The 15,261-nt window shown below is 51.5% G+C and overlaps 1 long non-coding RNA gene across 2 annotated transcripts; it reads right to left on the bottom strand.

Moving 5' to 3' along the window:
- Nucleotides 1–8,440: 8,440 nt before the first annotated feature.
- LOC141579243 (uncharacterized) lies at nucleotides 8,441–14,471 on the bottom strand. Of its 2 annotated transcripts, none has more exons than XR_012510396.1 (3): nucleotides 12,969–14,471; nucleotides 11,787–11,895; nucleotides 8,441–10,994 (listed from the first exon to the last, which is right to left on the bottom strand). It is a non-coding gene; the product is annotated as an uncharacterized LOC141579243 (long non-coding RNA). The 2 variants fall into 2 exon arrangements; XR_012510395.1 differs by having other exon boundaries at nucleotides 8,441–11,029.
- Nucleotides 14,472–15,261: the final 790 nt, after the last annotated feature.

The raw sequence follows: 15,261 nt of genomic DNA on the forward strand, positions 1-15,261 counted from the left end.
GCTCCTAGAGAAAGCACCGAGTCATGGCCCTGGCTTTCTGATTTGGTGGCAGGAGGTCCCTGATCATAGCAGGAAGGCAGGCCTTTAGTGCCCGGTCCTGCAGTGTGGCTGCGGGAAGTGGGCCCGAGGCCCTGCCTGGCCTCCCTGGGATCCTGTGAGCTGCTGGATTCCCTCCCAGCCACCCTCTTCTGCTCTCAACCATCTACCGTCTCTGCGGCGGAGCCCTGAGCCCCACCTGCCACCTAGAAGCCACTGATCTAGTGGCAGCAGTGAGAAGCCTGCCCCCATCCAGGGCTGGCTCTGTGATAGGACTCCGGCCACAGTGCCACAGGGACAGTTGTGGCTGGCCAGTCCCCTTGTCTTTCTCCTTTTGCCTTCTCCCTTTGTCCCCCGCTGGAACCTGGTTGCTGACATACAACCGGCAGAGGCAGGGCACCGGTGAGAAGCACCCATGAACCAGGATCTGTGACATATGGCCCTAGGCTCGGCTTGTGCCTTTCTCTGCCTCTGCTGTCCTGATCCCCCTCCTGCCCAGGGCCTGGGAATCTTCCCTCTGTTTGGTGTTTTATTTTTAGCTAAATTGTTCCATGAAAGCCTTTATGCTTTCTCTTACATTGATTTTCCAAAACAATCCAAGGGTGGGTCTGGTGCTTTGATGTCTCTCATGTGTTGGGTTTCAGTTTTCTCCAAGAGCAAATATAAATGTTGAAAAGTCTATTTGGATTATTAACTTCCCATTGTGGTTAAGTAGAGATACTGGGGGATGGGGGGAAGATAAGAAAGTGGGGGCTTTGGAGTCAGACTGAGCAGCTTTGTATCTGGGCTCTAACACCCACTAGCTGTGTGACCCTGGAGAAGTAACTAAACCTCTCTGAGCTTTAGTTTTCTCATCTACAGATTGGTAATAGAACTGGCACCCAGCTTACTGGATTGTTATGAAATATCAAATAAGATAATGCAGATAAAAATTTGAATAGCACATGGTACCATGAAGTACCTAATGAATCAAAGCTCTGATTGTAATTAGCCTCCTTTTTTTCCCCCATCAGTTAAAGGAACAAATAGTAAAACACTAAAAATGAACTAATACAGAACAGGCTCTAGAACGAGGTATAAAAGGCAAACTCAAATCAGCCCCTCCTGCAGGTTTATTAGCCCATTGGGGTGGGGGAGGAGGAGACAGAGTGGATTCTGGGAGCAGCAGCTCAGGAAGGGAAGAAGCAGGTGCTTTGCAGGGATGTTGCTTTGTCTGTACCTGCCTCTCTCCCCTCTCGAGAGCCTTCTTCCCTTGACGGCAGATGAATTGTGCTGGATTCTCTCTCACCATGGCCAGACTTCAGCAAAGGAGCCAACAGCAATTAGGGTCCCAGGACTCCAACTTAGTGAGTGTTTTATTTCTGTTAAATGTTTCCAAATGAGCCTTCTTTGGGATAAATAAATTCTGTGTTATTAACAGAGACTCATCATCAGGCTAGACACAGCGGGTAAGGCCTAAGTTGGGTGTAGAAGGGTCTCCTTGGTCCATCAGAGGCAAGGACAATCCCCTTTGCCTGGTGATTATGTAGCCTCACAGATACTGAAGGCTGGGGAGATTTTTCTTAGTTTTGTCCAAAACTATGGAGTGATATAAAGGAGGGGAAGAAATACACGTTTGTCCATCTAAACCTCTTCTGCAAATGTTTTCTCAACTTCTTGATTCACACTTACTTCACATTTGATCTTTAGGATGAGATTTTTGAGTAAATTCATCTGAATAAATTGAATCCATCCCTGATGTCAACAATCTCCAACTCACCATACCCACAACATGAAGTATGTGCAGAAGGGAAGTTCAGGAAGACCTCTTAAAAGGTTTAATCGAAGGCTTTCTTAACCATCAGAAGTTCACTGTGGGCTTCATTGAGAAGATCAACATTTGGGGGTGAGGCTGGGCAGTCAAACTAGAGCTCTGTTGTGTGCCTTTGAGGACCCCAGCAGCAGTCACCATCCGTGGTGAGCTTGGCTATGGTTTGGGTTGGAGGGCTGGCTCCAGGCCTCCTGGGGCTACCCCACCCCCTCCACCTTCCCACCAGGGACCCGCTTGTGGCTCCCAACCTTTCATGTTAAGATGTTCTGCCCCTGCCCCTCTTCTGAAAATTCCTAAGCTCTGGCGTCTGTCATTAAGAATTATGTTTGTTGGAATTAGCTTTTTAAAAATTTTTTGAGGGGGAGGTAATTAGTTCTACTTATTTATTTTTAGAGGAGGGACTGGGGGTTGAACCCAGGACCTCCCGCGTGCTAAGCAGGCCCTCTACCGCTTGAGCTACACCACCCGTCCCTGTTAGAATTAGCTTTCTGGGGACATTTGTCTTTGTTGTCTAAGTTGTTTAGTTAAATATACCCTATCTTTACATTTCTTTTCCTACATATGTTCTTCAGTTAAAGTTTTCCTCTCGTTTCCCACTCTTCTGCGAGTTCCCTTAGGTATCCCCCACCCCCTCCTTCCTCCCAGACCTCTTAGCCGAGGGAGCCTCTGCCCCCATCGTCTTGCTGAACTTCTTTCCATCTTGCACCTGACTTACAAAGAACGCTGGCATTCTCAGGCCCTCGCATGCTCCCTGAAATACCATCGAGTGAAGTAATGGATCTCAAAACAACATTTGAAAATCACTTTTCAGGCTCCTTCAGGAATTCTTGCGTCTCCAGTTGCAACGCTTGGAGCCAAAGAGCAGATGGAACACATGTCTTTTCTTCGTCTTTAAAAACACCACATGGTTCTTTCTTTATTTGATTTTTTTTTTTATGGTCACACTGATTCTCTGTCTAGCCTTTGTCTGTTCTCCACCTCCCAAATCTCCTAGCTCCTTTTGTCATGAAAACAACCCTTAGAAACATGAAAACTCGAGCTTTGAAGATGTCCACCCATTTAAGCAGGACACGCTGGCTTAAAGGATAAGCTGGTGTTGGGTACAGGAGCTTCAATTCTAGACCCTGATTTGGGGTTCAGGAAGAAGAATGTGGGTTCCCACCACTAGACGTGCACAGCGATGGATGGAAAACCCACCTTCTTTAGGGGAATGCGATGTAAAATGAAGATTCCACTTTGAGGACATAATGCTCAGGTCTCAGGTGCTCTGGGTAGCTTCTCTGTGGGCCAGTTTCCTGTCATATTTTTCTTTAAGGCATTTCACACACATTTATAGTGGATTGTGGATAAACCATAACATTACCCGAGTCTTTGTGACCCTCAGGAAGTAACGATTGAGTGGGAGCCTGGAACATAATTATATTCCAAAAAGAATATAATCACCAAGACAGAGATTCTTTGGGGAACAATGAGGGCTTGGAAAAGGGCCAGCTCACATCCTTCTGGGGCCGGAAAGGAAGCAAAATCTACATTCGAGGCCTAAGGAAACAAAGTAGGAAAGGTTAATTTTCCCAGCATACATTTGGGGGAGTTGAGGAATTTGGGGAGGGAACAATGAAGCATTTTAAAAAACCTTAGCTGTGTGATTCAAAATCATATCAACCACATGTCTATTATATGATCATAAGTATTTTACTTAACAATAAAAAAATGATTGTCTCTAACAGATTCACAATTCTGTTGCTTAAGACAATTTTTTTTAAGTCGGTTTTCTCTACATTTCATTAAGAAATTATTGAAAATTTCTCACTAAATCACCATGATTAACAGTTTGTTAGTGGAAATAGAAAGAAAGCTGACCTAAAAAAGTTATCTTGAGCAAAGAGAATTGCAAGTTGGACAGCAGCTCATTATTAAGGAACCGACCCTCTAATCCTCAAAGTGGTTCAGAATTAGCCAGACCCCATCCATCTTCACGTGTGCTCTTGGGAGGACAATTCTGGGGGGTCAGTGGGGTCGGCATTCAGCTCCTGTTCTTGCATCAAGGCTGTCATCACATGGAAACAACCATTTTACTGTCATTTCTCTCTTTCTGAATTAGTCATTCCCACTCAGACAGCTGTAGGGGCCCCTGGATGCCCTGGGACTGGGCACAGAAGAGCAGTTTTAGTCCAGGAAGGTCAATTTTCCCTGAGGTTCCCTCGAGGTGGTCTGCCCTTTCCGACCGGCAGGTTGGTGGGATTCTGAATGCCACCTGGTTGGCCCTGTCCCATGGGAAGATGGTTAAAAATGCGGACCACAAGCCCCTGCCCTGGAGTGGTCATCTGCTTAGAGAGATGCCCCTGAGATGAGGAGGGTGCTGTGGGCTGCCCCATCCTCTGCAAATTCAGATGTTGACGCCTTAACCCCCAGTGAGATGGTATTTGGAGATGGCCTTCGGGAGGTCATTAGGTTCTGATAAGATCATGTGGGTGGGGCACCTGTGATGGGATGAGTGTCTTTGAGAAGAGGGAAGACACCAGAGCTCGCTTGCTCTCTCTGCCAGTGAGGACATGGAAACAAGGTGGCCATTTGTGAGCCAGGAACTGAATGGGCCCACACCTTGGTCTTGGACTTCTAAGCTTCCAGAACTGGGAGAAGTGAATTCTGATGGGTTAAGAAGTCCCCCAGCCTGTGGCACTTGTTACAGAAGCCCAAGCAGAAGGGTACAGAGTGTGGGGGCTGCCCACAAGCTGTTGTCTGCCTCTCTGGTTTCCCGGCCACGCTTCTGGCTGGCGGTCCAGCCCACCCATGCGTGGCGTCCAGGCGACCTGACAGGTGCCCGTTAGGGCCCCACATGACATTTGCTTGGAACCCTTTACTGATGTGATGGCTCTTCTCAAGCAATGAGGGGAGACAGTGATGTGTGTCAGGGAGCAGCAAAGACCCTTTAATGGATCCTTTTTTTGCTTCTAAGTGGAGGTGATTTTTAAAGGTTGGAGCTTTTAATACAGGGGTTTCCCTACCTCCTCTTTTTGTCAGCTTGCAGACCACGTGGGTGGACATGTGCTTTCGCTCACCTGTGGGTTTGGATGAGCAAAGAGGAGCTTCCCTTTGCAGTCCTGGGCAAGCACCCTGCACTTGGCCCCCCGGGGGCCAGGCAGCACTGTCAGGGGACCTGGGGCCTGTGCAGTGGGGAAGGGAAAGCAAACAGGGAAGGGGTGCTGAGGAAGGGACATGAGAGAGGAAAGAATAGGAGACGCTTGGGTGGATCTCTTGGGAGGAGTGGGGTACCACTCCTGCTGCTCCGGGCACTGCCTGGGAGGCTGCCTCTGGCCTGGGCAGGAGCACACCCTAGCAGCACAGGGGACACCGAGGAGAAGGGGGGCCGAGGTCAGAGTCCGCAGAAGGGGCAGGAGCCCAGCCCCGGCCTACCTGCATGTCCTGCCACCCAGATGGAAAGACCTGGACCCCATAACTAGGCTTAAAGGTAGACGCCAAGGCTCCCATGCCCCTTACCTGCTCAGGCTCACTGTCTAAGGGGGCCCGGTGCTTTCACTGTGAGTCTCACCCTGCAGGGAGTGAGGGAGCAGGACACGCCCCCAGGACACAGCTGACAGGTGACCAGGCACTTCTGTCACCAGGCGTGACAACAAAAGCACAAAGGGAATGCCCTCTCAGGGCTTGGTGAGTGACGGGCCACCTGGCACACAGCGGTGCTCAGAATCCATGTGGGCTGAGCAGGTGATGGCTGGGCCTGAGGACTGGATCCGAGGCACTGGCCAAGAGAGCCAGGAAGGTCCAGGCTGGCCTTGGGGGGTGCCGTGGCCGGGCCACTGAGACAGGGTTTGGGGTCAGGTCTCCAGGCTTGGGGGGCTGAGGGTGGGCAGCACTGAAGCCCTGGAGGGGTTCAGGGGGGCCTGGCTCAGGGGAGTATCATAAAAGATGCCTGACCTACATCCTGCCTCCGAATCCCCCCTTCCTCCTCACTGCTAGAGGTAGTTCGCTAAAATCCCATCCCACCACGCCATTCGCCTGTGGCTCCTTTTGATGGATTTTATGAGACAAAAGACATCTACTCATTCATTAACTTGACATTCACTGAGGCCTGGGGATGCAGCAAGGGAGGTGACTGTCAAGGAGCCCCCGGACTTTTAGTACCGAGGCCCGAACACGTATAGAGGCAGGGCCGGATGCTGCAGCAGAAACAGAGGAAGGGGCATCCTTCTGGCTCATCCTGTGCTTTCCTATGGCCCACCTGCCCTCCCCCAGAAGCCTCCCACCTCCTTCCTGCTTTAAATGCTGTTTTAAAGACAAGGCTGGCTCCACCCACTCCTCTGGGGGCATCTCCATCTTTGTTCCAGTCTGCGGTCCTCCTATTTCAGTGGAAGACTTACCTCCCTCTCACCTCCATCTCCGAGGCAGTCTCCCTCCCACTTCCCCGGAGCCTGGCGCTGAGTTCGTGCTCAGTAGCCATCGGCCCCTCTCCATCCACAGACCTTTCTTAATGTGGCCCAGGCGGAATTCACTGGCTCCTCTTCCAGGAAAGGAACTTTGTCTTATCCCTCATTATGACCGCAGGGGGCTGGGCACAGAGAAGGCCATGACTCACGTGTGTGGAAATCAGTTGAAAAGTGGGAAATCTTCTGTTTGGAGTTATCTGAGGGAAGTAAGGCATAATATCTCACAGGGATGTTTGGTTAGACTCACACAAAGCAGGGGCTTGATGGGTGAGGACAGAAGACAGGGACTTGGGGAGGTCTGGACTCGGGGCTCCGCCTCAGGGAGGCCTGGGTCTAGGGCCAGCTCACTGGGGCAGGGTCGTGAGTGGCAGCTCGGCTGGGGCCACCTGCGAACTCCTGTTGCCAACTCAGCCGTGATGTTCCCTCGGATGCCAAGGACGGCCCCCGGCGTCTGAGCGCCAGATCTGGGAAGAACATGCAGCTTTGAGGCACTGGCTGGGGTCGGCACCGTCAGAAGGAAAGAATTCACATGTGATTTCTATGAAATGGGAAGTTTTTTCTCATCTGGAGGCCCTGTTACCAGTTTGGTTCAACTTTAGGAATCCTTTCTCTAAATGCCTCTGCAAAATTTAGCAGGTTTGCAGTACGTGGGAGTTAAAAACAATCTGTTTCTTCACCTCCAGAAAGATTGATCCCTCTTTCCTCAGGGGCCCTCCCACATCCCCAAGAGGGAGGGGAGATTGGCAGGGACTAAAGAATTCCCTAGCACCCACCAGCCAGCGCTGAGCTCCCCTGTAGAAAACCACTCCAGGCAGAGAGAGGGTCTCTTTCTAAATCTGGAAACAACGTTTATACTTCCTCTTAGGTTTCTTTGGGTTCTCCACCCTTGCTCGCTTCAAAAAGATTTCACTTTTCTCAGCAGAATGTGGGTGGTCTGCCTGCTGTCCCTTCTTCCATCGCAGAGGGGTCCTCTGGCCCAGATGAGGCACAGATGGTGTGGGAGGCCCTGAGGCCTCGATTTCCCTTGCAGAAGTGCATCCCAGGGCCCACGGGCAGAGGGGACGTGCTCGGTCCCCAGGAAGGCCTTCCCACCTGGAGACAAAGCCAGGGGACCAGAGGTGACAGCTAACAGCAGGAGACATGCATCCCAGATGACACACAGTCTCTAGGCTCAGAGGCATTGGTCCCCTCCTTGCCAAGACCAGCTTCATGCAGGCCTCCTTCTCCAGCCTGAGGTGCCCTGACCGGGAGGCAGCAGGCCATTAGCCCACAGCCACAGACCGAGTCTCTGCCCGCACCCCAGGGAGCTGTTCTCTTTGACTAGGTTTCACTTAATAACCCTCAAGAGTTCTGCCTGGGGGATGCTGCCCAGATGATGGGCTGGACCTGAGCCCCCATCCCCATCCCTCCTCTTCTCTTTTCTGTCTAGATGTACACCCCTCAGAGAGTTCCCACTGCACCAGGCAGAGTCCTAATAATCTGGCCCATCCCAAGGCAGCCAGTTGTAGGCAGTGGGGTCCTTGGGCAATGGGGCCATCCTGTCCCCTCTCCTCCTCCATCAGATCAGAGACAGGGACAGCTGAGGGTGGAGAGGGAGAAAGGCGGACTGTGTCAAGCCCTCAGATCTGGACCTGGTCAATGTCCATACACATCATGTGACTGTGAGCACCACTTAGCCTCAGTTTTCTTATCTGTGAAATATCCAGAATTGATGGACATGCACACATGTGTGTGGCTGTGTATGGGGGTGTGGAGGCATGTGTAAGAACCATTTATGAGGCTCCATTCAGCCCTGAAACTTCTGCAGGGCAGGGTATGGGCAGGTCTGAGTTCTTCTACAACCAAAGGTGTAAGAGGATAGAACAGTAGGCAGCATCAACAGATGACTGGATAAAGAAGATGTGATATATATATGTGTGTATATATATATATATATATATATATATACACACACACACACACATATACACAGTGGAATATTACTCAGCCATAAAAAGAATGAAACAATGCCATTTGCAGTGACATGGATGGACTTGGAGATTATAGTATTAAGTGAAATAAGTAAAACAAAGAAAGACAAATATCATATGATATCACTTATATGTGGAATCCAAAATAAAATACAAATTCTATTTACAAACCAAAACCAGACTCATGGACATAGAAAACAAGCTATAGCTACCAAAGGGGAAAGGACAGGGAGTGATAAATTAGGAGTTTGGGATTAGCAGACACACACTACTGTGTATAAAAGAGATAAACAACAAGGACCTACTGTGTAGCACAGGGAACTATATTTAATTTCTTGTAATAACCTTTAACGGAAAAGAATCTGAAAAGAAAAAAAATATATATGTACGTGTATGTATAACTGAATCACTTTGCTGCACACCTGAAACTAACATTGTAAATCAACTACATTTCAATAAAAAAATTAAAAAGAAAAAGAAAAAAACAGTGGGCGGCATCCCCTTCTGCCCAGGCCGCCTGAGGTCTCAGAGGTGACGGAGCAGTTCCCACGGCCTCTCTGACTGCGTGGACCATTCCCCGCCCCTCCTGTGCCTGGACCCCAAGCCCAGTCTGACCCGCAGGCCCTGCTGGCCCCCCTTAGTGGCTCCTCCCCCGCCCCCCAACCTCCTCGATGCTCCTTTGTCCACACTCCTCAAACCTCAGGTGGAAATGGCTGGCGGGGCTTAGGGTTATTGGACTGGGGCCACCGGCTCCTCCCAAGGCCCTTCCTTAGCAGTCTGATGCCCATCACCCCGGCAGCCTGGCCCCCTGGAGGGAGGGATTCTGCCTGTTAGGTTAGTTAGCTTGAGCTGAGCTCTGTGTTGTCATAGAGACAAAGGCAACGGGCGGAGCATATTCTGAGCTAGTCTCCGTCCTCTGCAGCCCCTCCTGCACCTGCTTTCCCAGATCGGACACCTGGGCCCCAGCCCGCGCTCATGAGCCCCTCCCTCCCACGGTATCTGCGCCTCGTCTTCACGGGGTGCGGTAGAGAGAGCAGGCCAGGGCTCAGGGCCTTGAAGACCCAAATCTGAACCCCAACTCTGCAAGGTTAACCTGCAACCTGGGCCCCAAACCTCTGCACAAGCTTGTGAAAAGCATGAAATGAAAATGTACGTAAACGCATTTTGCAAAGTATTACACACATGAGGTTAGAAATGCAACCCCTTAGGCGTTTTCTTCTAATAATTTCCTCAGTGGCCTTCTTACATCTGCAATTATCTTTTTAAGATTTAAGTTTCAAATTAATTTTAATTAAATATAAATATTAGCATTTAATATGTCAAAAGATGTGCCGCGCAGCCGCTGTCCCAGCCCAGGGAGGCTGGCCCAGCTTGCTCCTCCCCCAATGATCCCTTGCTCTGAGTCACTGTACCTTCTGTCTCATTGACAGCTCATCATGACAGTCTTAGTCTCCAAAGATTTCCTCACTTGGCTGAGCATGGCCTGGGGGAACGGAGGGGCCAGTGTGCAGGCAGTGTGGGGATGCTGAGGCCCCTCCCTCATCCCTGCCATCTCCTGTGGGTGACACCACATAAAGCTCAGATCTGGGGAAGCCGACTTGGAGCGTTGGGTGGGAAGACAGGGAACCACAGAGCTGCCACGTGATAGTTTTGGACCAGCCCCAGAACGTTCTTCAGTCTTGCCTTCAGGTCAGTGACGGATGCTTTTATGGTTTCAACCATTTGGCCGCGTCCAGCCTGCTGCCTGATTTTGCAAACCGAGTTTTCCTGGCACACGGCCAGGCTCAGCAGCTGACGTGGTGGTGGTGGCACTTTTGAGCTGTGGTGACAGGGACCGCATGGCCACAAGCCTCAAATATTTACTATCCAGCCCTTTGAAGAAAATGGTTGCTGATTCCTGATTTAAGTCATTAGCTAGTTGGGTTTTTAAAAAATTTTTTTAATTACTTTTAGCCAAATCCATCTTGCCTGATCCAGTAGCAGAAAAAGTAACCCCAAAGAGCTCATGATCTCCAGCAACAGGATGGACATGGCTGGTGGGCTGACGGGCTTGGAAGCACCTTGCCATGGTGGGGCTCATGTCCATTGTGCCCCTCTGCCCCAGGCCCACTGCGTGGACGCGGGGTGGACATGCAGGCTCAGGGTCACTGACTCTACACAAACTTCCCAGGGGAGGAGGCAATGATTATTTGCTGTGCACTTTTTCTTTTTTTAACTTTTAGGGCAAAGGGAGCTTCCCCATCATCCCCTCCATCACCCTGAGCAGAGCTGGGCCACATGTCCATACCTAAACCACCTGCTGGCCCACACTGGCCACCGGTCGGGTGAATTTTCCCACCAGAATTGCCTTGGACTAATCCAGATCTATCCACACATGCCTGGCATGTAGTAGGAGGGCAATACATCTTTTTCAATAAATTAAATACATCAAAACCAAATATAAAATGCCGGTCAGTGATGAGTGCTGAGAAAACAACAAGCAGGTTCACTGGGAGAGACAACACAGTGGGAGACAGACAGGGAAGCACTTGAAGAAGGCACCTGAGCCAGGACCAGAGGCCAAGGGGGAGCCAGTATTGGAAACTGGAGAGGCGATGGGCATGAGGGTCTTCCCGGCAGAAAAGCAGCTGGAACAGCTCTGTGCTGGAAGCTTCCAGTCTGCATCTGTCCACATGAGAAGGGGCCAGGCAGTGGGGCCTTTGGTGGCGTGGCATTGGAGCCAGTCCATGAAGGAACCTTGGGGGTGGCCAGGGAAGAAGGAAGAGGCATTCCTGTGAGAGGAGGGCAGATGTGAACGCCAGGAGGTGTGAGCAGAAAGTCGTGTTCTAGTAGCACGGAGCCCGCCTGCAAGGTGCGGAGGGCTGGGGGCGGGGGCCGGGGGACCATGCTGGACAACTTCTCCTGCAGGACTTTGGCTGCATCCCTGTGCTCATCTGTGTCCTCATCTGTAAAACTGGGGGCTCTAAGCTTGGGTCCAGCTCTGTCATTCTGAGTCACTCACAAGTGGAACAATGAGGCAAAACCAGTTACCCCAGAAACAGCCCCTCATCTCCAATCACCTCTGTCCTGCTGGATTGTTCACCGAGGGGTGGGTGAGGACTGAGTGCATGGTCCCTGAGGCTCTCCCTTCCCTGGCTGGCCCTGTGTACCAGCAGCCTTCACACGGAAACCAGCTCCTCTCCTGCTGAAAACACCAAGATAGCATTTCACCCGAATGCCTTTGCCCTTGTCAGTCCACTCACCACCGCTCGGCCCGCTGGGGCTTCCTAACTGCAAACCTGATCAATTTCCCCAGCTCAGACAATGGCTCTTCATTAACCTTAGGATAAAACTCAAATCTCCTCCCATGGCTCCCAGGGCCTCCCATGCTCAGGCCCCTGCTAAGCTCTCAGTGCTAACTCCTTTCTCCCCTCCAGCACCCAGGTGGCAGAGGACAACCCCGGGAAGCCTTCCCCACCCCTTGCATGGCTGGGGAGGCGCCCAGTTGACACACTCCCACGGTGCATCGGGACATCCCTCTGCGGGCACCTGTCTCAGAGGACCACGGTTCTTCACTGGTCTTCCTGTGAGGGCACCAGATGTACGGAGCAAGCACATAGAAGGCAGCCAGTCAATGTGTATTACATGAATAATGAATCTGAATGGGAAAAATGAGAAGAAATAAGTGATTAGGGTTTGGTGTTGTCAACACACACACACACACACACACACACACACAGAGTAAAAGCTGTGAATTGAGTTTCTTCAGTTTCTATTGAGGACCATAGCCTGGGAGACAGCCTCTCAGATGAGAAATTGCTCTGAAGAGGTACCAGGGGATGTCAGTAGACATATGACTTTGGAGAAGGGGCAACATGCAAGAAGGGGGTAAGCACACATCTTAGTAGAAGGTTGCAGCTGGTCACAAGGAAAAGACACCTTAGTTAATGGTTTTAGTTCTTTTCTAAGTATGGGAAGATGCAAGAATCCAGGTTTATAAAATTTTCTCCTGAAACTATGTATCTGAAGACCTGTTCTGCCCACCTTCCCAGAGCACAGAGCGCCTCATCCCTGAGCTCCCTTAGGGCCGTGCTGAAGGTCAGTAGTGCAGTAGTGAATGACTCAGTCCTGGCAGAGCTGGGTAGTGAGCAGCACTCTTTAGTTGGCAAGTACTTGATGAAATCAAATGTACTGTTAATTAGTCACAAATACGTTTAGCTGAGAGTGACCGAAAGCCTCAAAGAATGATGGCCTGGGAGGGAAATTTATCTCTTGTTATTGTAAAAGTCCCATCCACTGCATGTGACTGCAGAGGGGGTGACCTCTTGGTGATGCTGGGAGAGAAGCCCTATGCTGTAAACTCTGCCTACAGTCTGTTTTGTTTTCAGCCCTCCTGAGAATTCTGTGAATTGTCTAGATCTCTGTCGAGCCAGTGTAGATTCCAGTTGCCTGCAGCTAAGGACTCTGGTAAATCTTTTCCTTGAATCCCATGAAAATTTCAAGCAATAGAATGTCTGGTTTTTAGAAGTAACTGAGAAGCTTATAAAAGCGGCTTTAGAAACAGTTGAGATGCTAGAAGCTGATTCCCAAGAGGAGACTCGGTTCCCTCCCCCGCCTTCACCCCCCCCCCCACCTCCCAGTTCCAGTGCATCCTTAAAGCCTTTTCTCTGTGTTCAGTTGCCAAATGCTGGCATGAGAAGGGAGGACAAGTTTCATAGCGGAAATACTTACATGATGAACAGAGGCTGAGCAGACCCAGGCTCACGGCTCAGTGGCTGAGCTGGACCGTACCTGAGAAATCAGGGTTGTTTCTGGGCAACCACGCAGCCAAAGGCTGACAGGAGAAACGAAGAGGAACAGGAAAGCCCTATAATGGAACCAAACCTTGTCTAACTGGCTAATTAACAAGTCTGTAAACGCAATTTGCCCCACTTGTCTGTGGTTTACACCCTAAGAGGGCCTGGAATAAATCTTTTTGCACTGGGAACAGCCAGCTGGGTGCATGCTGAGCCAGAACGTTCAGTGGACAGGCCTGGGGCAGGGTCAGCCGCCAAACCCCGGTGCCCAGCCCGGCGGAGGACCACACTCCGCCCGCTGCCTCCCAGGGCGGGGCCCGGGCTCCAGCGGGAGCGGCAGGGGGACCTGTGCTCGTGGATTTCCCAGCTGTTTGCATCACAGCCTTTTTCACCCACAAGGTTCAATTAGATCTCTTGAGTTGTCTCTTTCCACAGGCTGAACTTTTCGGCCTCGGTTTCTGCGCCTCCCCAGCGGCGGGCCGGGCGCCTCTGGAAGCTGCACTTCCTTTTCGGGCGCTGAGGGACCTCTGGGTGCTGGGAGGCGTTCACAGTCGAGGGGCCCCCGTATCACTGGCTGCGCGCACCAGCGGCTTCTCAGGGTGACTGAGTCACTGAAGCAGCAGCAGGGTCTGGGGCAGATCCCCCAGGCGGCCCCGGGAAAGGTGCGGGGAAGAGATAAGGGGCGAGACCCGCTGTACAAGCTGATGAGCTCAGAGGGCCTCCCAGGGCCCTGTCTTGCAGGCAGCTTGGCCCCTCCCTCTGCGGGCCGACTCCGCCCAAGCCCCGCTGGCTTTTCATCCTTTTAGGCTCCTGAGACGCTCGCGTGGCTGAGGCGCTGCCCCTCGGCCTCCTCCTGACCCGGCCCTCCGCTCCACGCCCCCGTCACTGTTCTCGAAACCCCAGCCTCCCAGGCCAGCCAGGCCCTGCGCACCCTGTAAGGGGAGCTCAGTGTCGCTTCGCTGGGCTGGCTGAGAGTGCGCAGTGTGTCAGGGGTGAGGCTCAGATGTCGCCGTCCCTCCCCCTCCGGGGCTGGGTGACCAAGGTGGGACCTCACTGCAGGCTTTTTTTTTGCTCGGTGGAGCTGCGCATGCGTGCTCCTCTGCCTCCCGGGCCCCGCCTGCCTCTCGCCTGCTGGGCGGGGAGCATCCCCAGAGCACTGAAGTGGGGCTCCTGGCCTGTGAGCAGCGTCGGGCAAGTTGCACCAAGTTGGGGGTACGGTTGGCCTGGCTCCCTCACTAGCTGATCCTGTGAGCAGGCGGCCTCCCTCCTAGACCTCAGGGCTGCCTCTGCGAACCCGCTCTTGCTCCATTGGGTAAGGGAGGAAAAATAATTTCCCCTTTACCCTTCTGAGTTCTTGGCTGAGACCCTCCCTGCAATAAAAAGGCAGATTAACAGGATGAAAACAGACACAAGTTTAATAACATGTGACCTCCTGTATACAAGGGAGATGCCCAGGAAAATGAGTGACCCCACCAAATGACCCAGCCACTACCTCCAACGCCTCCATCTAAGACAAAAGAAGGTGGGAGGGGTGGGGAGCCAGCTACGGGAGATGTCCAGACAAAGCCCAGTGAATTGTTACGCAGATTTAAGTTATTGCCTTCTCCACAGATGAGAGTTCCCAGAGATTCAGAGGTCCCCCCCCTTTTTCCTGGTACAGCGAGGGTGACACCCTTACCAATGCAGATTTCCTTTCTAAATGTAAATACCGCTCATGAAGGGTAACTTCCACTTGGATTTCAGAGCTTCTTCTGGGAAAGCTGTCTTTTAAAAATAATCAGCTCAAAATAATCCTTATGCCAAAGAGGCACATTTTGGGGTATCAGATTCTGCTCCCGTTCTGTGGTTTCCAAAGCAGGAAGGGAGGGTGCGAGGGAAGATATTAGAATCACTGGGAGCTTTTCCAAAATTCTCACGTTGTTTTTCTCTCTAGAGAGCATTTCAGCATATGGGGAAGGAGAAAGGAGACGGAAGGAACACACACACACACACACACACACACACACACACACACACACACACACACGATATTTTTTTTGGAGGAAAATAAAGCTCCCTAGCCTGACTATCCCCTTCTTTAGCTGAGAACCACTAAACCAGATTAGCGGTTCCCAAGCTTCCAGTGGTCTATAGGAACACCTCGGGCCAGAAAGCTTAAGAACTCAGATTCCTGGACCCCTCCTCAGACACACTCAGTTGGAACCCCTGGGACAGGACCCAGGAATCTG

Source organism: Camelus bactrianus, chromosome 11 (assembly GCF_048773025.1).
Source record: "Camelus bactrianus isolate YW-2024 breed Bactrian camel chromosome 11, ASM4877302v1, whole genome shotgun sequence".
In the NCBI taxonomy this organism is placed as follows: domain Eukaryota; kingdom Metazoa; phylum Chordata; class Mammalia; order Artiodactyla; family Camelidae; genus Camelus; species Camelus bactrianus.